The following is a 25,555-nucleotide window of genomic DNA, read 5'->3' as shown; positions in this document are numbered from 1 at the left end:
CTGCTGGAAGTCTTGGGTTCTGAACATATCATCAGGTAACAGGTAAAATTCTCAATGTCACAGTTTCTAGAATTCCAATACTAATGAAAGACCATGGTTCATTTATAATACCCAACAGAAGTCCACAAGGATATGCTAGGGCACAGAACACATCCTGCCTTAATAAAACAGTTTATGGTTCCAATCCTTCTTCACTGGTTTCTAGGTGTATCAAGAGAAGATTTTTAAAAGTGGAAAGGCGACAAGACAGAGTTCAGTGTTCACCTGTGAATGAACACAAGTTAAATATCTCCACCCAGGAATTTCCCATTACTAAGGGCAAATCACAGGGCATACAATCTTTTGCAATACTTCCCTCTGATCCAATCCTGTAAAACTTCATTTAATAAGCTGATGATGGAAACCAAGATTTGGGCCTCCAGCCAAACAATCTATGTTACATTACATAAAGGACATCCCCACCCTTCTCAAAGTTATGACAGTAGTTACTTTTAAAAAAAAAAAAAAAAGGAGGGGCGCCTGGGTGGTTCAGTTGGTTGAGCATCCGACTCTTGGTTTCCACTCAGGTCATGATCTCATGGTTCGGGAGATCGAGCCGGGGGTCAGGCTCTGCACTGACTGTGGACAGCCTGCTTGGGATTCCCTGTCTCTCTCTGCCCCTCTCCTGTTCGCTCTCTCTCAAAATAAATAAATAAATCTAAAAAAAAAAAAAGTTACAAAAAAAATTTTTTTTAAGGAAAGAAAAGGTAGCATTCGAACAGAATCAGAAGGTTTTATTCCTAATATACCTTATTAACAAACAATAGAAGAAACACCAGGTTAGAAAATGCTCATTTGACTGTCTCCCTTGAGTACTGGGTCTAACTTGTAACTCATTCATTACATAACAGTTTCTGAACAACTCTTTTGTGCAAATCTTTTTGTTCAGGCATCTTTGGAGGATACAATTTAAGACAATACCACAGAAATAAAATTTGTGCACAAGATACCTGTAAGGCTATGAGTGCTCCAAGAGTGGGAGAAGAGAAAGAATTTTTAGTGGTGACGTCTGAAAGGCAACAAGGAGATGATAAATCTCACCAACCTATATTTACTCTGGATGCTCTCCTACCCCAACTCCTTAGGGTGCTATACAATCTCCTTGTATTCACAAATAACTTCTGGCCAAGAGAAATTTGGAGGGACTGGGGACATCACTAGCCAGCAAACTCTTCTACAAACTCTAGAGACAACTTCTCAGCTGAACCCTGAGGCTGGCTGCTTCCTGCCAGGAAACACTTAACACAGATTTATCTTCAGGAGGAGGCCAGTTTGCAGATTCTCAATGCACTGACTTAGTGGAGGGAAAGAGGGAGGGGGAAGACAGTTTCCCTTCCTTCAGGTACACTGTCACCTCCCCCAACACAAATATAAACATAAAAAGAAGCATAAAAGGGAAGTACGGCTTTACAACTCTGACAATTACATCTGACAAGATTATACAGACATTTCTGCCCGTCAGTATTTTCCAAAGAGTGTAAGCAGGAAAAACAGAAGAGGAACTAATTATTAAAACTGGTCCATTTTACTGGGAGGTCCAGTAAGGTAGGCAAAAAGTATAAGCTCTCAGGAGCTGGACAACCTAGAATAGTTGTAGACAGAAGTTAGCTGCCTACACTTTAAGGTCCTCGAGATTTTTGGTCAACAGACCACTTCAAAATAACAAAACTGCCCTGCCTGGTCCATGTCTTCCTAACAGTTGTTTCTCTGACTAGTCATGATCCACTACAAACCCTAAAGGAAACCATGACTAAGAAAGTTCTGCTGGCTGTTATACCGACATACAAAGCCTAGATCAGAAAAAAGTAATTAAAACATGTACAAAAACCTGTTCAAGAATGTTCATAGCAGCATTTATAGGATGAAAGGCTATGCAACTGATGAATAGATATGGAAAATGTAGTATATATCCACACAATGGAATATTATTCAGCCATAAAAATGAATGAATACTGATACCTGCTACGACATGGGTAAGTTTTGAAAACAAAGAAAAAAAAAAGCCAGACACAAAAGGCTACATATTATATGACTATGAATATATGAAATGCCCAGAAGAGGCAAATTTATAAAGACAGAAAGTAGATAAGTGGTTGCCAGAGGCTACCTGGGATGGTGGGATGGGGGTGATGGGAAGTGACTGTTAATGTACACAGGGTTGGGGGGGGAGGGGTGATAAAAATGTTTTGGAGTTAGATAGTTGTGATGGTTGCATAGTTCTGTGGGAATACTAAAAAACACTGACTTTTCTTCTACTTTAAAAGGAAGAATTTTATAGTTGTAAATTAGAGCTGAACATTTTTAAAGGGTAAATTTTATGGTATGTGAATTATATCCCAATAAAGTTGTCATCAAAAAGAGAAAGACAAAGAAAGGCCAAGGTACTATAGCAAATGAAAGGAAACTAAAAATATACATGACAAGTAAACGCAGTATCTGATCTTCAACCGGGTCCTGTACTAGAGGGGAAAACTGCTGTGAAGAATCTTTTTTTTATTTAAAAAAAAAAAATTTTTTTTTTTTTAACATTTATTTTTGAGACAGAGAGAGACAGAGCATGAATGGGGGGAGGGTCAGAGAGACAGGGAGACACAGAATCGGAAGCAGGCTCCAGGCTCCGATCTGTCAGCACAGAGCCCGACGCGGGTCTCGAACTCATGAACCATGAGATCATGACCTGAGCCGAAGTCGGACACTTAACCAACTGAGCCATCCAGGCGCCCCTGCTGTGAAGGATCTTATTGGATCAACTGACATGACCCAGAATACAAAGGATCGACTGGATGAGGGTATTAAATCAATGTTAGGCTTACTAGGTGGACAGCTCTACTGTGGGTAGGAGGATACCTTTGTTCTCTGGAGACCCACTGAAGTGCTTGTGAATAAATGGCCATGATGTGTCCAAATTCTTCCCAAATGGAAAATGTATTATGTATATATGTGAAGAGAGAACAGATGATAAAGCAAAGGGAGCAAACTGTTAATAGCTGATTTTTTCTTTTCTGTAAGTTTAAAATTATTTCCAAACAAAAAGCTTAAAATATGCATACTCTAAGGTACAAAAATTCTACTTCCAATAATTTGTCCCATATAAGTATTTGCCCAAGTATATTACATGTGAAATATAGTTCACTGAAAAACAGGTTTATAATTATAAAAAGTCAGAAACAGAAACAATCTCAATGTCAGCAAACAATAAATGGGTTAAATATACTATCATATCAGTGTAGTATTATTCCCTATGGAAAAATATCTATATGTATTGATGTAGAATGGTTTCCAAAAATTTACCTAAGTTCATTTGTTTTAATTAAACTATAGTTGACAACGTTTTATTAGTTTCAGGTATACAACATAATGATTTGACAATTCTGTATATTACTCAGTACTTGCCACAATAAGTGTAGTCACTATCTGTCACCATACAACATTATTACAATATCATTGACTACATTCCCTATGCTGTACTTTTTCATCTCTGTGACTTACTTCAAAAACCTATTGTTTTGTGAAGAAAAAAAATCAACAAAACATGGATAGAGGAAGAATGGATTTCTCCCCAGCAACAAAAGCAATTAAAACCTAAGAAGCTCAGGCATGCCTTGTTTTAGTTAGGAAAGAATTTAAAACCATTCTCTACATGTATTTATGAAGCTATTTGTAGATAGAAATAATTTTCTCTCTTACAACACTTGATAATACAAATTTTCCCAGTGCAAAAAGAAACTAATACAATCTGGATGCCATTCTCTCCTAGTTAACTCAAAATATCTTTTAATAAACTTTTAAAAATACAAATACGTCTACCAAAAAGCATAAAAATATGAATATACAGCCAAAGAGCTCTTACAAAGTTAGCATACCCATGTAACTACCATCCTGATCAAGGAATAGAACACTCCAGAAGTTGGCCTCATACACTAACCCATCAATTAATCTCCTTCCCTAAAGGTCACTGCTATCCTGACTTCTTATATCACAGATTGGTTTTGCCTATTTTAGAACTCTTTTCTTCAACGTTATATTTGAGCTCATGTTTTTGTAAATACCAAGATTTTCCTGTTCACTGCTATAAGTATTTCGCTGAATAGATGACAGGATATTTTTTCACTCTTCTACTGAGAGGCCATATTGGTTGTTTTCAGTTTACAGTTGTTATGAATTGTGCTATGAACATCCTTGGACAGGACTTTGGTGAACATAAGCACACATTTCTGTTGGATATACACTTACGGGTAGATTTGCTGGATCACAGGTATGACAAGTAGGAAGAGCTTTAACCTCATATGAAAAAATTTCCAAAGAAGCTCTACAAATTTACAATTCTACCATCAGTGTTTGAGAGTACTAGTTGCTCTGAATCTTTCCTGACACTTGCTGCTTTCAAGTTTTTTGTTGTTATTTGTTTGCTCTTAAATTTCAGCTATTCTGTTCAGTGTGTAGTGGTAATTTACTGTGATTCTGTTCAGCATTCTTTGATGATTAATACGTTGGGCACCTCTAAGTAACTTTTTTTAACCTTCCACAGTTAGATCTACCATTGACCTGGAATTTACTGATTGACTGACTGACTGACTGTTTAATGGGGAGAGGCAGAAAGAGAGGGAGACAGAGGATCCCAAGGAGGCTCTGCACTGACAGCGAGCCTGACACAGGGCTTGAACTCATGAACCACAAGATCATGACCTGAGCCGAAGTTGGACATTCAGCCAACTGAGCCATGCAGGCACCCCATATTTATTTACTTCTAATGTTTATTTATTTATTTATTTTGAGAGAGAGAGCACGTATCGGGGTGGGGCAGAGAGAGAGGGAAAATCCTAAGCAAGCTCTGTGCTGTTACACAGAGCCCGACTCAGGGCTCAATCCCACAAACCTGAGATCATGACCTGAGCCGAAAACAAGAGTCAGATGCTCAACTGAGTCACTCAGGTGCCCCAACCTGGAATTTATTTTATGGATGATGTGAGTAGGGGTCAAAACTAGTTTTTTTCTGATATGGATAGGATATGCAATTGACCCAGGATCATTTATTTAAAAGACTTTTCTTTCTACATTGCTGTATAATGCCACCTTAATAATAAATTTTGTATGGATAGATGTACATAATATATATAATTATATATATTGCATACACACACTTTTATGGGTCTGTTTAATCCTGCAATTTTGCTTCTCTTCAATTACCTTGGCTATTCTTGCTGTTTATGTTTCCATATAAATTTTAGAATCAGATGTGTAATGGTTTTAGAGGACATGTTTTATTAGATTTATTTAGTCCTAGGTATCTGAATTTTTTTTAAATATTTTTGTGAGAGAGAGAAAGAGGAAGAGAGAAAACAAGCAGGAGAGGGGCAGAGAGAGAGGGAGACAGAGGATCCAAAGCAAGCTCTGTGCTGACAGCAGAAAGCCCAATGTGGGGCTCAAACTCATGAAGCATGAGATCATAACCTGAGCCAAAGTCAGACGCTTAACCAACTGAGCCACCCAGGTGCCCCAGTATCTGAATTTTTGGTATTAGAAATGTCATCTTTCTCAAAATTTCATTTTGTTATACAGAAATACCTATTTTGTATATTAACCTGGTACCTAGGAATATTACTGAATTTACTGTTAACAAAGTATTATTTTTAATTTACATAAAGTAAAATTCATATTTTCTGGTATACAGTTCTAGGAGTCTTGACCCAAAAGTCCCCCATGCCACTCCTTTGTAATCAACACCTTCCCCTACCCTCAAACCCTGGCAACCACTCACCTGTTCTCCATATCTACAGTTTTGCCTTTTTAGAATATGACTTAAATTGAATCATACCATGCATAACTTTTCAAGAGTCACGTCTTTCACTCAATATAATGCCTTTAAGGTTCATCTACATTGTTGCATACATCAATACTTTGTAGGGATGTACCACACTTTGTATATTCATTCACCAGTTGTAGGACATTTCAGTTCTTTCTAGTTTTTTGGTGATTACACATAAAGCTCACAGCCATTTGAATACAAGTTTTTGTGTGAACATAAGTCTTCATTTTGAAGTAAATACCTAGGAGTAGGGCTGATGAGTCATATGGGAAGCATACACTTATCTTTAAAAGACACTGCCAAACTGTTTTCCAAAACAGTGGTACCATTTTGCACTCCCACCAGCAACACATGAAAATTCTGTATGCTCTCCATCCTCACCAGAACTTAGTATCATATTTAGTTAAGTCCTATTTTTCTTTGCTAAGAGCTTTGTATCATTTAATAAATGCTTCATCTGGAATCTGAGATAGTCATAGGATTTTTCTACTTTTTTATAGTTAATGTGAATTATAATGATTTCTTAATACTATCAAAATGTTTACATATATAGTCCATATTTAATTAGAAAAAGCTTACTTATTATTAAGGCGCTTGGGGGGCTCAGCTGGTTAAGCATCTCACTCTTGATGTCAGTTCGAGTTGTGATCTGGCAGTTGTGAGATTGAGCCCTGCTTTCTTGGGCTCCAGGCTGACAGCACAAGGCCTGTTTGGGATTCTCTCTCTCCCTCTCTCTCTGCCCCTCCCCTGCTTGGACAAGCGCCTTCTTTCTCACTCTCTCAAAATAAATAAACCTTAAATTAATTAAGTAAAGTAAAAGCTACTATCTAGCCAAAATTGTATGATCACTTTAGTCACATTTCCTAGCAAATCTTTCCCCACCAAACACAAAACAGATTAGAGAAATGGTGAGCAAATCACAGTCTTAGAGGCATGTGTACCACTCTAATTTTTAAAATGTGGATTCTATGGGGCACTTGGGTGGCTCAATCAGTTGAGCGTCTGACTTTGGCTCAGGTCATGGTCTCACGGTCCATGAGTTCAAGCCCCGCATCGAGCTCTGTGTGGTCAGTTCAGAGCCTGGAGGTTGCTTCAGATTCTGTGTCTCCCTCTCTCTCTGCCCCTCCCCCACTCACTCTCGGTCTCTCAAAAAAAATGAATGTTAAAAAAAAATTTTTTTTAAACGTGGATTCTGAAGCATCTAAAAGGGAAAATAATTTCCATTACAAATGATATTGATGTTGTAATAAGAGTAACATTATACACTTTCAGAAACCAGAAACGGAACTATAGTATAAAAATGCTGTATTTCCCATCCAACATAAATAACTGGATAAATAATGAAAATATCTGATAGTTTTATAGATTATAAATTTATGAAATTCTATCATTTGAAAGGGAAATCTTCTACCCTCTTGATAATGATAATTCCACACCTTTTTGATAATGATGACATTAATGAATTCTGGCCTACTAATTACCAGCCATGAGTTAGTTTTATCTTTTCACTTTACCTGTTTTCCTGTGGTTGTGTTGTTTCACAACTAAACCACCAATCATAATCAGAGAGATAGTGATGAGAAGCCCCACAGGATCTAGATAATCTTTTGCAATGAAATTGTCATAATGTTATCAAATGCATTTTCAATCTTGAGTTCTATATAATCTAGGTTAAGAATGACCTACGTGGCTCTGAACATTCTGGCAGCTTCCCACAATGTAGCTCTCTGAAGTTACCTTAGACTCCTGCCTTACCTCCCCTGTTCACACACTCAGCTCTATTCAGTATTTTGGCAAAAGCAGGGATTGGTAATGTTCCATCAAGACCTAGCAACATACCAGAAAGCAATGTAGATGTCATGGATAGCCAAACACAAAGGCAATACTGGACTGGATATCTTGAACTCTACTGCAAGCACTATGAATTCCAGTCTCTTTCTGGGTCACCATGTGTATTCCTTACCCATTCTATTCAGTTTACTGGATTTTACTTGTTTCTCTTATTACTTCATAGAGTGATGTTAATATTACAACATTTTAAGTCACAGCACCATATGGCGGTAATATATAACTGCATATAACTAAGATGAACTCCCTTAAGATTGGTTATCTACCAAATAGTATCAATAAGATGCAAAAAATTAAAAATATCAAGTACTTGAAATCTAAAAGTAATTCTAAGCATACCATAGCAGAGTCCACAGTACCCTTCAACCTCAACCACCACAATCAGATGACTTCTTTTAATTACTACCACAATATCACTATGAAAGCCACAGGGAATAAATAATCAGCTGGGTAGTACTTCTTTAAAGATGGCATTTAACACATACACACAAAAAATAGCTAGTTTTACCAAAATAAAAATTCACTGAATTTAGACTGGCTGTTCTGTTTGCGCTATGAATTTAAAACAACAACAAATACACTGCCAAATGAACTTTGACTTCTATTTCCTCATGACTGTGAGCAGGTTTTTAAAAAACAACAACTGCTGTATATCTTCAGGGCAAAGTACAACATACCCACTGAAGGACTTGTATATAGCAGTAAAGAACTAATCTTTAGCCTCAGGATTTGAGGGTGATACTACAGTATGAAGAACAAAATAAGTCAAATTAAAAGTTAAAAAACCAAAGATCTGACAAAGCTTTTGTGGAGTGCTTCTTATTAGCCATTAACAAAGATTTCTTAGTCTAGGGGTCAGTGTTACTGAGGTTTGAAGGAAATTTTACCTGCTAGAGGTCAGTTGGTAAAAGGCAGTAACTCTCAAAACCTAAGAATTTTTAACACCTCAGTTATCATCTTGTCTACCCCCATGGTTTTGTAAGTAACAAGGAGGAAGAGAAGAGTAGGAGAATGACCCTGAGACCTCAAATCCTCTTTGGAATACAAAGCCCTCAACTAAGCAAGCTGTACTGGTTGGTAATGGCTAGAGATGGGGGAGGCTACTCCCCAGTTCCTATATTCCACTCATTCCGCTTTTGTATCCCTGCGGTATCACACCTGTTCTGAGTAGTTCTAAGTTGCCAATTCACATTTTAAAAAGAAAATGGCATCTTACAAAGAAAAAAATCAAGTGACCCAACTAAAAAATGGGCAAAGGGCTTAAACATTTCTCCAAAGAGGATACACAAATGGCCAACGAATATAGGAAAACATGTTCATCATCATCACTCAGCATCATCAGAGAAATGCAAATCAAAACTACAATGAACTATCACCTCACACCTATGAGAATAGCTATTCTCAAAAAAACAAAACAAAACAAAACAGAAAATAGCAAGTGTTGGCCAGGATGTGAAGAATTTAGAACCACTGTGCACTGTTGATGGAGTTATCAAATGGTGTGAACATTATGCAAAACAGCATGGTAGTTCCTCAAAAAATTAACAGAACTACCAAATGATGCAGCTATTCAACTTCTAGATATATATCTAATAGAACTGAAAGCACAGTCTCTAAGAGGTATTTGTATACCCATGTTCATAGCAGCATTATTCATAACTAAAAGCAACTCAAATGTCCATCGATAGATGAATAAACAAAACATGGTTATACATGAAATGATAATACGATAATCAGCTTTTAAAAGGAAGGAAATCCTGTCACATGCTATAACATGGATGAACCTTGAAGACATTATGCTAAGTAAAATAACAAGTCATGAAAAGACAAATACTATAGGATTCCACCTACATCAGGTATCTAAAATAGTCAAAATCACAGAAACAGAATGGAGAATGGAGGTTACCAGGCAGGGGTTGGGGGAAGGGAGAAATGGATTTGTTGTTTAATGGGTACAGAGTTTTCAGATTTGCAAGGTGAAAAAATTTACAACATACTAAAGGTATGTTTTACAACAATGGGAACGTACTTAACACTACTAGTTGAGATGGCAAATTTTATGTTGTTTTTACTAAGAAAAAAAAGGAAAAAATGACAACAGATCTCTTACTTTTTCTTGCTGTGTCCTTCCCAACCTTTCATATTCTGTTTTTTAATGTTTATTTATTTTTGAGAGAGAGAGCACACACGCGAGCAAGAGAGGAAGAGACAGAGAGGTAGACACAGAACCTGAAGCAGGCTCCAGGCTCTGAGCTGTTGGCACAGAGCCCCACGTGGGGCTCAAACTCACAAACCATGAGATCATGAAGCTGAGCCGAAATCACACACTTAACTGACGGAGCCACCCAAGCGGCCCTCCCACCCCTCCACACACAACCTTCCATATTCTGAAAGGAGCCAAGAACTGCTGCAGGACCCTGTCTTCCTTCTCCCCAACTACCCTATAGAAACAGCCGGCTAGCACAATCCTCTTAGAGCAAACAGGGCAAGTCTGCAATCATAGGAAGGAAGGGGAAACGGCCAGGAGAGGACCTCGAGTTGACTGGCCTCCACTTCTAATTGTGACTTTATCCCTCAGCCTAGGAAAATAGAGTGTGCTGGACCCCTAGTTGAAGAACCCCTGGGGAAAAGAGTAAGGAGTCTTTTATGGTGATTTGTTTAAATCATGAAAAGTAGAAAATAAAGAGATGGTGACAAGTATAACCTCCTTGATGACCAAGTACATGCTATACTTCTTTGCATCCCTTCTAATACCTCACTCTTAGAAGTCACTCAGTAAATACTTGTTTGTGCTGATAACAATGACATATTGATGACCACGGGCAAAAAGAATGGATCTTTTGTCCAGAAAAAAAAGCCTACCAGACTCAGAAGCCAAAGTGCTTATTTTAATGAATGAATTAAGGTCATTTCCATAATAAAAATCTCCAATGATTTCACAATAACTTTTACTAAAAACTTGTATAAAACTACTTTTTCCTGGCAAGTGAATACCACATTGCCTACATTTTGTACTTGGAAATTCCCCCCCTCCCCCCCCCCCAAAATACTCTCTTTAAACTAACATCTCATTAATTACATTATGTAATGAGATAGCCACTGACAGCATCTAAGATCCTTCCACAAGGGTCATTCATCTGCCAGAAAAAAAACGCCTGAGTTTGTCTTTCAGTTGGACTGCGGACAAGAGATGGGGTTTTCCGCTGTACAAGATTTTTATTGTTGGTTATAAAATCAAGCTTCCTGAATATTTACATTAACAAGGCTCTTAGTCATTCACATAAGGAAAAATGAAAACAATTGCTTTAATTACATACTTAAGAGGCTTTCTGTAGAAGAAAAAGTTTCTGATATTTGGATATTCTGTGGTAACGAAATTAAATGCCCCTAAGCTACCCCTAAGCTGTTTTAAGCAGCTGTTAAATTGTTATACATACATGCATTTTATTCTGAAAAATACACCCAAAAGTGCAGGTGCCTTTCGGTCCCCTAAATGCCACAGTTAACAATGTTAATCTCCAGGGTCTCCCAATACTGATAAACCACAAATAAACCACAAATAAAATGCAGTGGGATCGTTCTATAAGAGTTTTGTTGGATAGAAGATTAAAACTTTTTATGTTAACATTTTAACAGCCTCTTTTATAAGCAAGTGTAATTGCTCTGCAATTTGCTAGAGGTGGGAATACGATTTTCAACTCACTGTATATCCAAATTCATATAAACTTGACAGGATTTTTTATGAGGAAGCAGATCACTGCTCTTGCTGAAACACAAGTAGAATCCCTTTTTAAGGCACTCAAAACCTCAAAGTTTCTGCCTCAATCAAGTAAAATTTAGTTGCCATAATGCATGAAGGAGATCACTTTCCTTTGGTTGTCCTTTAATTTTATCTAAAGCAAATATGCAGTGTGAACAGTATTAACAAATAAGAACAAATGCCCAACAAGCAAAAGGGGATGTTCTACCAGGTTTTTAACAATAGAGTTTAAAATGCCTCCTGTTGGGGGTGCCTGGGTGGCTCAGTCCATTAAGTAGCTGACTTCAGCTCAAGTCATGATCTAGAGGTCTGTGAGTTTGAGGCCCATGTCAGGCTCTATCTATGCTGACAGCTTAGAGCCTGGAGTCTGCTTCAGATTCTGTGTCTCCCTCTCTCTCTCTCTCTGTCCCTCCCTACCTCAGGCTCTGTCTCTCTCTCAAAAATAAACATAAAAAAAATGTTAAATAAATAAATAAAAATTAAAAAATAAAAATAAAGATAAAATGCCTCCTGTTGGGACAAAGGGCAATTTCTCAGAACACTGTACCCAGGGTGTTTTGATTATAGACTACACACATGCATATACATATTCCTCTATTAAAATAAAAATATTTTGGGGCGCCTGGGTGGCGCAGTCGGTTGAGCGTCCGACTTCAGCCAGGTCACGATCTCGCGGTCCGTGAGTTCGAGCCCCGCGTCGGGCTCTGGGCTGATGACTCGGAGCCTGGAGCCTGTTTCCGATTCTTTGTCTCCCTCTCTCACTGCCCCTCCCCCGTTCATGCTCTGTCTCTCTCTGTCCCAAAAATAAATAAAAAACGTTGAAAAAAAAAAATAAAAAAAAAAAATAATAATAAAATAAAAATATTTAGTTTTCATTTTCAGCAGAAACTTGAGGCAGTAGTAGTGTAAGTAATTGCCCAAAAGTCAAAACCCCATTTTAACTTTAACCTTCTGTGCCATCAACATCTTTTTTAATTTTTTTTTTTTTTTTTTTTTTTTTTTTTTTTACTGTTTATTAAAGCTGGGCTTGAACCCACAGACCGTGAGATACACAGCCTGAGCCAAAGTCGGACATTCGAGTCAGACTGAACCACCCAGGTGCCCTGCCATCAAGATCTTTATTAAAGATCCTACGCAGCTATCAAGATGACTAGGAAACACCATACGTTTTCGTATCTTCTCTCTAATCCTGTTCACTTTTTTGATTGAAAAAAGATAATAAATGTGGAGTGGTCAAGACAGGGAAAAAAAGGAGACAGGAATTTTAGAACTGGAGATTATATCTGCGATTATCTAATACAATATTCTTATGTCACACTAAGACTGAGACCTAACGGTGTTTAAATTAGCTCTAGAACTAACGGATATAGGTCTGTATAACCTTCCACTAAAACAAGAAAATAGATATGGCCTTATTTGAGGAGGAACACTCAAAACACTCTCGAGACTAAAAGAAAGTTGTTTCAGCAAATTACTTAGTATCCTTTGGGCTTTCCTTTCTGCATATTTGTGACAGACACAAAGCTACCCAACAGACATTGCTTCCCTTCTAACTTGCTAACAGAATCCCAGTTCTTCCTGGGCAGCATGCAACGTGTCAAAGCCTAGGAAATGATACATGATGCACACTACCCCAACCATGCCATTTCCCTTAGCCATACACAGTTCCCCAGCCTCTCCTAGAACTAGGGGCAGTCTTGTAAAACAGTTCAAGCATCTGAGACTTCAGAGAAAATAGGATGGATGCCTCCGGGAAAGACTGTGTTCTCTGTCAGGCAAGCACAGGAGGGATTGCTTGCTTGGTTCCCTTTCTTTCTTGCCTTGAAAAGGGATGTGATGTCTAAAGTGAGGCAGCCATTTTGCTACCTGGTGGCAATAATGAACATGCAAAAAGATGGCAGAGTCAAAGACCAGAGCAAAGCTGGGGCCTTGAGCACACTGCAGAGCAGCTAAACCAACAGAGACCACCTACCTCTGAACTTCTCTGAACTGTGCAATAATAAACGGCTTATGGTTTAAACCTCTGCTAGTGGCTTTCTGTTAACTACAGCTGAAAGCAGTCCTGAATTTTTTAAAAAATTTTCTCTAACATGCTATGATCTTCCTGCCCAAACTCACTCCCTTTACAATATACTCTGCTTATGCTACATGCAACTAAGAGAGGACAGGATTATATTTCTCCTGCATAGTAAATAAAGACCAATTTAATTACAATACCTCAACTATATGTCTCTATTAAAATGTCATCAGTAGGGAATAGGGGAAAAAAACACAATTTAGAATCATGTTTGTTCTTGATTATTGACTTAGATCCTTCCTTCCGCCATCTCAAATCCTTTTTGGAAATAAATACCACATATATAACAAACTGATAAAGGAGATCTATTGGAACTAAACTCTTCGGTCTCCTGTTAGTAAAAAATAAAGTATTCAAACTTCCCTCTTGAATTTTCAGTTCCAAACCTGCCCCGGCCACTATTTTCATATACTGATGCCATAACCAAAGCTTAGAGACTTACCAGAATTGCACCAAACTCGTGGCATTGTTATTTTCTCCTACTGTAATTAAATACATGGGTTATAATAATTAAATCTAAATGTTGGTAAGACATAAAAAATTGCAGACTATCCAGTGCGATTATTTAAAATAGTTATTTTAACTGTATTTTGATAGAACTCTCTCAAATACATGTTCAGCTCCAAGACTCCTGTTGCACCCATCTCTGTATTTCTTCCAGTGCCCGGAACACGGGAGAACCCAGTTCACCCCCAGTCCTCTCTGCTCTCCAGTGCTTATCTCTCCACTTCCGTCCACAGCCCAGTTCTGCCTACAGCTATTCCCATGATCGGCAATGGCTATGCCACTCACTCTTCTTTCAGAATTTCTTTCTAACCTCATTTGTCTTCTGTCATCCCTCAGCTTCCTCAGGAAAGAAAGGTCAACAGCCTCCCTAGTTGGAAGAACAAATGACTGTGATGAGCACCCATCCTCTTAATTACGATACTGTCTCTTCTCTGCTCCCCTCACCCCAAAAAAAGACCAAGTACTCCTGAGTTCGAGCCCAGACACAAATGAGTATGAACGTGTATCTATATATGTACGTATATATGGGCTAATAGCTTTTCTAGTTTACAAAAAGAAAAACAGGAGAACAAATGCTCATTTTTTGTTAAGTTGTAGAATGCTTTTACCGACTCCTCCCTTCCGTCTACCCTTTACCAACCACTTTCTGATGTTCTATGACCTTCCACCCATTATGGTCTCTGGGTCACATGGCTCATCCCACACAATCGCATACTCCCTTCTTCCTGACAAATTAATCAGTCAAGATGGAAACATTACTTAATTGCTATAGATGTCTATGTTAGACTCCTCTAAAAATATGATAGGACATGGTGCTAGTTTATATCAGCATTTTTTAAATTAATTAATTTTTAAGAGACATCAAATATGAGTAGGGGAGGGGCACAGATGGAGAGAATCCCAAACAGACTCCACGCTGTCAGCACAGAGTCCCACATGGGGCTCAATCTCATGAACCATGAGATCATGAACCAAAATCAAGAGTTGGACACTTAACCGAGTCACCCAGGCGCCCCTATATCAGCATTTTAAAAGGGTGATCCAGAGACTCTTGGGTGGGAGGCCCTTGAGACCCTTCTGGGGGATCCACAATGGCAAAATTATTTTTAGTAATACAAAGATGTAATCTGCCTTTTTTGCTCTCATTCTCTCATGAGTGTACAACAGTGAATCCAGAGGATATGTGGTGTGTGATGATAATGTATCATGCTGCCAACTAACAGATTCTTATGTTTTTTTAATTTTCTAAGGTAGAAAGTTTAAGGCATAAATATGTACGTTTTCAGAAATTAACGGAGTGTGTTCTTAGTACTTCTATGCTCTCAGCAATAGCAATTTCTGCTAATATCTGCTATCATCTCCACAACTTCATTATCACCCAATGAATTCATCTCGTGTTTAAAGAAATTAAGTGTTTTAGTCATTGACATGATGAGCTCTTTAAAACCAAAAGATTTTTCATGTTAGAAATAAAAAAGCTGGGCCGCCTGGGTGGCTCAGTCAGTTAAGCATCTGACTTTGGCTTAGGTCACGATCTCACAGTTCATGGGTTCGAGCCCACAGTTGGGCTCTGTGCTGACAGCTCAGAGTCTGGAGACTGCTTCAGATTCTGTGTCTCCCTCTCTCTCTGTCCTTCGCCTGCTCATGATCTATGTCTCTCAAAAATAAACATAAAAAAATGTTTTAAGAAATAAAAAGACCACTGAAGCATTATACAAAGTAAATAACCATATTGCACTGGTTGGTATGGTTAACACTGCTGAATGTTGGATGAAAAATTAGTAAAAGGAATCACAGCAGTGCCACTTAAAAAAATGATGCAGTATCTCATCAAATTAAAGATTTTGTTGCAAACATGAATTACAAGTTAATATCTTGCCTTAAGGACGGTACTTATGCTTTATAAGTGGACAGATCCGTAGATGTGGGTGGACTTACTGTTTTGTTTTCACTTTCTAGTATCCATGCCAACTAATCATCGAAGAAGGTCTTCTTTCATGTGAATGGTTGGCAACGAACATAAATGCTGTTGAATTACTCCAAGTATTAAATAATGTTTTGAGTCTCATGATTTATCTTGAAAAAACCATGTTGATATCTGCTCTAATGGTACAAAAGCAAAGGTGGGCAAAACTGCTGGTGCTTTAGCATAAATCAAGGCAGAAGTACAGAACTATACTAGTAATAATTATATCCTTCACTACATCAATCATTTTTTTTAAAAAGTCGGTTTCACTTCACAATGTCCTTGCCAAAACAGTCAGAGTTATTATTTTTGTTGCATCTGACTCCTGAGAACTTGGTCTTTTTAATACTGTGTGACGAAATGGTAAGTATACAAGAAACACTTCTGCTGCATACCTACTACAACAGCTGCCTTAAAGAAAAGCATTTATGCAATTGTTTGAGTTGGGAGCTAAACCATGATTTTTTCATAGAATACCATTTTTGCTTAAAAGAATGAGTGGCAGACAATGGCTAATCAGACTGAGGTATGTGGCAGATATTTTCTCTAACATGAATAAAGTGAGCCTGACACTTCAAGGAAAAAACTGACAATATCTGTTGACAATGATAAAATTTGAGCTTTCAAGATAAAATAAGAATTTTTGAAAACCTGAACTTGACAGCAAAATCTTGACCACTTCCTAACACTGAAAGACTTTTTTGATGAGAATAATGGACATATAAAAGAATGTGATTTAGGGGCGCCTGGGTGTCTCAGTCGGTTGAGCATCCGACTTCAGCTCAGGTCGTGATCTCACACTCCGCGCGTTCGAGCCCCGTGTCGGGCTCTGTGCTGACAGCTCAGAGCCTGGAGCCCGCTTCAGATTCTGTGTCTGCCCCTCCCCGATCAAGCTCTGTCTCTGTGTCAAAAATAAATAAAAACATTAAAAAAAAAAAAAAAAAGAATGTGATTTGTTAAATACTGTGTAATCAAATATGTCAACATCTGAAAGATCTGAATAACTCAGTAAACCATTATTTTTCAAATCACCAACACGTGATGTTTCAAAATCACATACAGGTCAAAGATCCATCCAAAGTTCAAGGACAGACCAACAAAATTTTAATGTTACAGAGTATAAAAAATTCACTGATATGGTTTCATATTCAATATTGCAACTAACTTTTAAGAATCTACCACTTGTTGGGACACCTGGATGGCTCAGTTGGTTAAGCGTCTGACTTTTGATTTCGGCTCAGGTCATGATATCACGGTTCTTGAGTTCGAGCCCCGCATTGGGCTCCAAGCTGACTGTGGAGCCTGCTTGGGATTCTCTCTCTCTCTGCCCCCAAGAAGCAAGAGAGAGAGAAAGAGAGAAAGAGAGAAAGAGAGAGAAAGAGAGAAAGAGAGAAAGAGAGAAAGAGAAAGAGAAAGAGAAAGAGAAAGAGAAAGAGAAAGAGAGAGAGAAAGAGAGAACTAGAGGAGAGAGGGAAAAAAAGAAAAAGAGGAAGAGAAAGAAAAAAGGAGAGAGAAGAGGGAGAGAATGAATAAAAGACAGAATGTACAACTTGTTGAGTTTTGACGTGACAAAGGATATCCACAATTACATGAAAAGATATTAAAATAGCCCACCCTTTTTTCAACTATATATCTGTATATTGAGGGTTTTCCTCATATAATTCAAACCGAACACTGTACTGCAACAGATTGGATCTAAAAGCAGTTATGGAAATCCAACTGTCTATTAAACAACACAGTAGGGGCACCTGGGTGGCTCAACCGGTTGGGCATCGACTTTGGCTTAGGTCATGGTCTCATGGGTTCGTGAGTTCAGGCCCCGTGTCCACCTCTATGCTGGCAGCTCAGGGCCTGGAGCCTGTTTTAGATTCTGTGTCTCCCTCTCTGCCCCTCCCCTGCTCATGCTCTGTCTCTCTCAAAAATAAATAAACATTAAAAAAAAAAAAAGATCTTTTAATAAAAATTAAAAAAATAAACAACATAGTAAAGCAAGTGGAAAAATGTAAATGTCATACTTCTCACTATACTTTTTGTTTTGGAAGATCTTTTTCATTAACCTTTAATAAGTTTGTCATTTTTAATTTTTTGTTAACATTTACTTATTTTTGAGAGACAGAGCATGAGTGGCAGAGGGACAGAGAAAGAGGAAGACACAGATTCCAAAGCAGGCTCCAGGCTCTGAGCTGTCAGCAGAGAGCCTGATGCGCAGCTCGAACAACCGAACCATGAGATCATGGCCCGAAGTCAGACGCTTAACCAACTGAGCCACCCAGGAGCCCCTAATGAGTCTGTTATTTTTAAATGAGTAAACATATTAAACATTTCTTGATTTAAAATATGTTGCATATTGATACGGTCCACATGAACAAAAGATCTTTGGGGTCCTCAATGATCTTTAAGTCGTACAAGATGTCCTGACACCACAACGTTTGAAAACCACTGGTTTATAACACCACAAAAAAGAACACTTACAAGAATGTGTATATAAAAAAAGAAGCACCTGAAAATGAATCAGAGGATCTCGGCTCCAGGGCTAGCACCACTTCTTACTTGTTTTGGGATCTGGATAAATTACTTAGTCTAAGGTCTTAGCTTCCTCATCTGTAAAATGGATAACTCGTATCTTGTTCTGAGGATAAAAGACAAAATACGTCAAAACAATTTATAAACTACAAGTATATCATTACAAGGTCTCAAAGTTAAGAGTTTTAAAACACTTCTAAAAGGCAAATTTCTACAAAATTCTTTTTCTAAAAATTCATTACTAAAAGAACTTATAGAAAATGCAAAATGGAGATAATCAAAAATTAGTTCAAATGTCCAACCACATAACTTTACTGTATTAAATTACTTCCTTTACAGTTATAATTGGCAATATATGTTTTAGCTATTATGGGCATTTCCAAATATACATAAAAATACAGAAAACAGTAACAAACCCCAATATACCCATCACCTAGCTTAAAAATTATCAAAAACTTGCCAATATTGTTTTACTTATTTCCATTTGTGTGTGTTTGTGCCTGTCCTGAAGTTTTTAAAAAACGTGTGTTAGACATCATTTCATTCTACCTATAAAAACTTCCGTATGTACCTCTAACAGATGAGACTTTTTAAACATAACCACAATACTATTAACATGGATAAAAACTTTATGGTTGTAATTCTTAAATATCATCTAATACACACTCCATGTTCTAATTTCCTGATTGTCTCAAAACAAACAAACAAACAAACAAACAAACAAAACAGTGTTTTTAGTTGGTTCATATCAAAAGATCAGTTACCAGTTCATTTTCAAAAGAACCCTAGATTTTTAGCTAAAGCTAGGAAGGAAAATAAAATAATACCATGCTTTATATACCATGTACAGTTTACAAAACAAAGTCAAGAACTATCTTCCTGAGGAATATGCCTCTCCCCCAACCAAACAACAAACAAAAATAACAAAAGAAACCCATGATAAGATAGGCCAGACTGGCAACACTTCAGTGTTCTGAGAAGTGACCAGAAGAGGACACAGCTTAGCAACTCAGGAAAAGAAGGAGTTGATAGGTGACAACCCCCCCACCCCCCCACCCCTACTGCTTTGGACAAGGTGAGGTGAGGTCAGCCGGCATCAAGCAAGCTGGAGGTGAGGTCAGGGTCCAGGTTCTAGAGTGAGTAGACTCCTCAAACAAGTCAGGTGCCCAAGGCTATAAGGCAACCCCCTGCAGGTTTCAACTCAAAGCTCAAAAAACAATGCTCTAAGCTAGAGGCATAATGATCAAAAATACCAGTTCTGAGAATTTATTCAATAAATATTTATCCAAAGACGACTCTACTAAGCACTATTTAGGACAGGAGCTGCAATACAAACAGTAAGTAGCATATACCTCTCTACACATGCCCATCCTCATGAATTTTAAGGGGAAGAATGGAAACGGTTTAGTAATTACCTTGCCATTTACCATCACAATTTACAGTGCATCTTTTTTCTGTAAACTGCAGTCTGCCCCACTCCTCACCCAGTCACTAAGACAAATCTGAGTTCTGCTGTCCTCATACACACCACACACCCCTGGCATTTAGAGCTACAATTCTTCTCTAAATATTTAGTTTAGAAGGAAATCAAGGGAATGCTAAAGAATTTCCCACCTCCTCTGAAAACTTTTCTTTTCCACAGGCTCATCCCAAGTACGTCAGAATGTAGAAGCACACGTAATATATGCTTAATATAAATCTTTTATCTTAATTTCAGCTATATATATATATATATATATATATATATATATATATATATATATATATATTTCTTTTTCAGTTTAAAACTACAGAAATGATGGAGAAAACGAAGGAACAAATTTCTTAAGGAAGGCTTGAGAAGTACTTCATAAATGTGTCCAAAATCATGAAATAGTCACTAAAAAAATTTCAGTGACACTATAAAGAACATCTTCTCAACAACAAAAGAAAACCCAAAGGTCAGATAACTACAATGAGTCCAGACTTCTCCATTTCGGAACTGACATTTCACTCCAAGTTTCTACTATTTGTAGAAAAACAGTATAAAGCTCCTAAGCTTAAGACAGTATTTCCAGCAAGACCCCTAACTCCCTTACAAACATTGAAGAAGACATAATTACGGACACAGAATACAACGCAGCCCAAAATAGCCACTGGAATCTTGGACTGTGTGGACAAGACCTGCAGAGGTGTCACCCTTTACCCTATTTCTCTTACCCGATCATTAAGATGAACAGTTTACTTCTACTGTCTGTACATCTTTGGTTTTCATATGTTCTCGAGAAGGTACCATCAAAACAACCTGTCCTTGGAATTTAGCTTCGCTTTACAGCACGATGGCTACAGGAATATTGCTTCTGACGAAGAATCTAAGCATACAGCCCAATATGTACATCATTACCCTAGGTAAGCTGTAAACAATCATACTAACATCACTGCAAAAACAGGAGGTTCTTGGCAAATGGTAGCAAAAGAATCGTAGGTAAATTGTTAATGAGTTAAAAACTCAAAGCCTGAATGCTTCAATCTAAAAAAATATTACGTAGGTTTCTTTAAAAAAAAAAATGGTTAAAGATAATGTGTAGACTTTTACACAAATTGGTTTGGACTGCAAATAAATACTAAAAAGTTGTATCATCAACATTCATCAGGATATCACACACAAAACAGGTTATTCACAGAATAAGTGGGACTGTAACTAGCCCTCTATGATTTCCTTGACCCTGCCCGTTATTATCTTCATTGGACATCAAAATTTGTCATCAGATTTTCCATGTAATGTTTACTTATTTACTGTCCCTCACTCTTCTCCCACTAGAATGTAAGGCCCCATAAGGACAAAAACTTTTCTTATTTTCCACTGTATGCCCAGTTCCTAGAACAGCGTCTAGCACATAGTAGAGGCTACAAATAAATTTGATGAAGAGATGGATGAATGACCTCCCCCACTTCCTTTCCTCCATACATGTTAACCATCCTTTAAGGCCAAGGTCAAATTCTATTATCTCTATGAAGATTATCTTCCCATTACCTCCCCCGATGCCCCAATCTCTTTCTCCCTTACACCAAGAATTTGGCACTTCCCAGCTGTCTGATAACTGTGTATCATTTCATATGTACGTAATTCCCTTACAAATTCTTATAATCCTCCTCCCCTTATTAAGGGCATGGATCCATGTCTCCAGCTTTTGGTATCCACCTCAGTATATGTAAACAGTATATCATTAATAAATGTTTTGATTGATTTATATCTGTAGTTAATCTAGAAATCAATTTAGTCAATAGTTTCAACTTTTTATAACCTATCTCCCTTTCTAATAACTTAATTGAAATTGCAGTGGGTCTCCATTTTAAATTTATATTTGGCAATTTCAAGTTCTAAATTCTCATTTAGTTAGGACTTATGCTCATAATTTACTTTACCCATCCCTTCCCCCAAGATTAAATTTTTTATGTAATGAAACTCATGACTTTCTGGTGATACCTATAATGAGGTATCTCATCCCAATTAAGGAGGTGAAGTTTCATTACCTCCTTCTTGTTGCCTTGGTATTGAAGAGTTTTTTCCTTTATGCCTTTTTTCTTTCATGCCAAGATGTATCTCATTTCCTTCTTTACCGATCGTACCCCTAGCAAGCTTTTATTATTTCTTTGTACCTGTTCTTAGTAATCTGCCTTAAATCCTTCTTTTTGAGTCACTTCTGTTTCCTCCAGTCATTTATTTGATTAAATTTCAAACTCCCTTTCTCAGTGTTTGAGAATGGCCTCCTCTTAAAGCCAGCCAACCTTTATGAACTTCATCCCTTTACATAGCCAACCGTTGATCATCTGGACTAATGGAATGTATAAAAACATGAGATTATCCACAACACAAGAAAATCAAAAAAATTTGACATCTGGCTTTAGAATATATCATATGTGGCTTTGGGCAAGACTTACTTTCTTAATTACATTTTTGCTTAAGACAATATTAGTAATATTTTCTTTTATGATGGTGGATATGTGTCTTGGTTTTAAATTTTGGTGCAATTTTTAAAAAGCCAATTAAGCATCCACTGTGGTTTTTCCTATGAAGCCTTTTAACTAGTTTTTCCAATCTGTTGAAGTCTATCATAAAATCTGGTTTCTGTTTCCCCTGATTTATTTCCTCCCTTTTCTTGGGATTCTGATCCAAATCAACTTACTCTATATTAATTTACTTCTTCAATTTAAAGTAGTGTTTCCTTGAGAATGCAAAACATTTTAAAGATATGTTCAGTGAAATTTTTAATCAGTAACACAGGATAGAAAATTCCACTTTTTTTTTCTTTTTTTTTTTTGATAATCCGGGAAAAGTTAGGTTTCTAGGATAAACTCCATGGTAATTCTAGCAAATTATATTTAGAATATTGTGACTGGTTGAAAATAGGAAAACATTAATACTGGACAGCTATGTAAATCAGTTTCATCAATATATAATCCCATATACCAAAACCTCTATGGAATCAAATTCCGGATACAAGCATTTATAGAAAACAGCATCAACCCTGGCCATTCTGACCCCAGCCTAAACTCTGCACCTATCTCAGACCTGATCTCAGCATCACTTCTACAAATAGTTTTAAAACGTGTAAGAAAAAGGAAAAGAACTGGGTTAACAGGACCTTCCCTCTGCCCCCTTTACAGTTACTGCCATTAAGTTTTTGCCCACAGAGACCCCTAATCCTCAATTTTTCATGACTATTTTTACTTTATAGCTATTCAATTATTTTACATGTGAATGTAAGGTTACAGTGCTTGAACCGACTTTCCTTCATACACTATTCATATTACCAGAATAAACCATTTTTAATTTTCCCCCACGTGGAACTTTGATAAGTATACATTATCTTACCCAAAAACCAACTCTTTGGGCTGGTGTTACTTAGTTCAAGTTTTCACATAGGATGTTCAGTGTTAACCACCGTCCCCCCCATCTTTTTTAACAGCAACCTTCCACAACAGTCTTCAAACTCAGTGAATTCTACAACTTTGTTTTAAAAAACAAAAACCAAAAAAATTTTCACGGTCTCTCGTCACATTCTGATGAAAATACCTACCAAAAGCCACAAATTCCTAGTTTTTCAATTTATTTCTCCAGCTTGCTGTCATCACCAAATACAGAACTCCACAAATCTCAATTAACTACGGCCTCCCAAGCTGTGTGTCCACCAATATACAGGATTCTCAAGGAAAGGTAAATAATTAAAAATTAAGGAAAGGTAAATAATTAAAAATTAACTGGTAAGAATTCTTTTCTTCCTTTAAAAATTTACCTTAACTTTAAAAAGCGCTCTTCTTCATGGAATTTGAAATCGTATACATCCTTTGAGGAAACAGTTGTCACCTAAGTGCACTCTCAATCCGCCCCACAAAATGGGTGGCATAAAGAGGCATTTTTCTGACAGCCTACGTTCCCCAAATAGTAGTTAGAAGGTCTTTCATGGATGGTAAGTTTCTCACACACGTACATACACACACCGGAAAGAAACAAAAGAAACATACCTGGTCATTTTCTAAACAGGTTTGATAGGTTTGGTTCACTTGTAAGAGCAGAGTATTTACCTATAATCTTTTAAAGCAGAAGTGGCAGCCAGAGCACTGGGTAAATAAAAACTTCAGAGAGTTTTAAAAACCCTGCATCTTAACTCACTTCCCCTCGGTTCAAGGGGACGGCACACCAAACCCCACGGCAAATGGGATTATGCAACAGGTTTTTCCTCTCCACTTTATTCATCGCAGGCTGGTGAGAGGTGTGCTTTCTCCAAAAAATCTGAAAACACCCAGGGCTTTAGGATCTTGGCAGCTGGCATTTAATCAACTCCTTTAGGATTTTGCAGTATCCATTCATTTTCAGATCTACTCGTATTTTCTCAATTACCGGGTTTTTGTTGGTTTGTTCTAGGAAATTAACCCATTATCTGAAAACTTCAGTTTTGCATAAATATTTTTCTCCCTGGTGTTTTATTACCTGAAGCCATACATGATAAACAGACCCTCGGTTGCCCCCTTGGGCTTTCTTATTTCTCACGTTTTACGGCTAGTGTAAATAAAGAAGTCACGGGCGCGCCCCCAACACCGTGACCGGGGCCCCAGCGTGAAAACCGAGTTTTTGGTTGGTCGGTTTGGTTGGAGAACGCAGCACCGTCACCACCCAGGTGGCCTCGCTGCTTACACCAAAGGCGAATTTGGGATAATGGGAACAGTCAGGCCGGGGCCCCACTTGGCAGGCGTGTTGTGTAACAGTCGCGCCTGGAAGTGAGCAGCTTCGCCCGCGAAGGTACCGCGTCCCGCGGCGGCGGCTCCTCGCGGCGGGATCCGGCGGCCGGGCCCGCTCGCCCCGGCGCGGCCGGGGGGCGCACGGACCGAGACCCCGCGCCCGGCCGCCCGCCCCCTTCCCGCCCGGCCCGGCCCCCTACAAGGCCTACACCCCCGCTCAGACGCTCGTGCAGCTCGGGGCCGCGGTCGCCCCCACCCCGCCTCCCGGAAAGGTGGCCCGGACGCCCGGGGAGGCAGAGCCCGCGGGGCTTAGAGCACGGCGCCCACACAGTCGGGGCGCGCCGCGGAGCGTCCATGCTGCCGGCGCGGGCGGGCGCCCCCAGAGCCCCGCGCCCTCCCGCCCGCACGGTCCGCGCCGCCGGCCGGAGGCCACTTACTTTTGGGGCCGCCGACCTCCCGACTCCCTCCGGGGGAAATGAAAGTTGTCACGGCGTCTCCCCTCGGGCCCCCCTCGCCTGCCCGGCGTGCGAGGCGCCGCCACGGAGCCGGGAGGGCGGCTGCGCTCCCGCTCGCGTCCGTCCCGTCGCGCTCTCCTCCTCCTCCTCTTCTTTTCACTATATTATCTTCTCCTTCTCTGAGGGGTGGGTGGGGGTGGGAAGCTTAGAAAGAGGGAAGACGTTTGCAACTTTTCTTCACTCTTTCTCTTCCACCACCACACCCCCCCCCCCCGTCAGCCTTGAAAAAACAATGTTGAAAGGGGTGAAGAACTTGGGGAGGTGAAGGTGGGGGGCCGCGTGGGGAAAGCGGAGG

The 25,555-nt window shown here is 38.7% G+C and overlaps 1 protein-coding gene across 1 annotated transcript in view; it reads right to left on the bottom strand.

Annotated features, from left to right (window-relative positions):
* DUSP16 (dual specificity phosphatase 16) overlaps positions 1-25,297 on the bottom strand; it is an 88,936-nt gene extending 63,639 nt beyond the window's left edge. Inside the window, exons 1-2 of the mRNA XM_019451994.2 lie at positions 25,183-25,297; positions 18,504-18,632 (exon numbers count right to left, since the gene is read on the bottom strand). The gene's annotated coding sequence lies outside the window, so the exon portion shown is untranslated. The remainder of the gene's footprint in view (positions 1-18,503; positions 18,633-25,182) is intronic.
* Between the last annotated feature and the right edge of the window lie 258 nt (positions 25,298-25,555).

Source organism: Panthera pardus, unplaced genomic scaffold (genome assembly GCF_024362965.1).
Source record: "Panthera pardus isolate Hobbes unplaced genomic scaffold, ASM2436296v1 HiC_scaffold_6, whole genome shotgun sequence".
In the NCBI taxonomy this organism is placed as follows: domain Eukaryota; kingdom Metazoa; phylum Chordata; class Mammalia; order Carnivora; family Felidae; genus Panthera; species Panthera pardus.
Note: the sequence above shows the minus strand (reverse complement) of the source record. Positions and strands in the feature narration are given on the sequence as shown.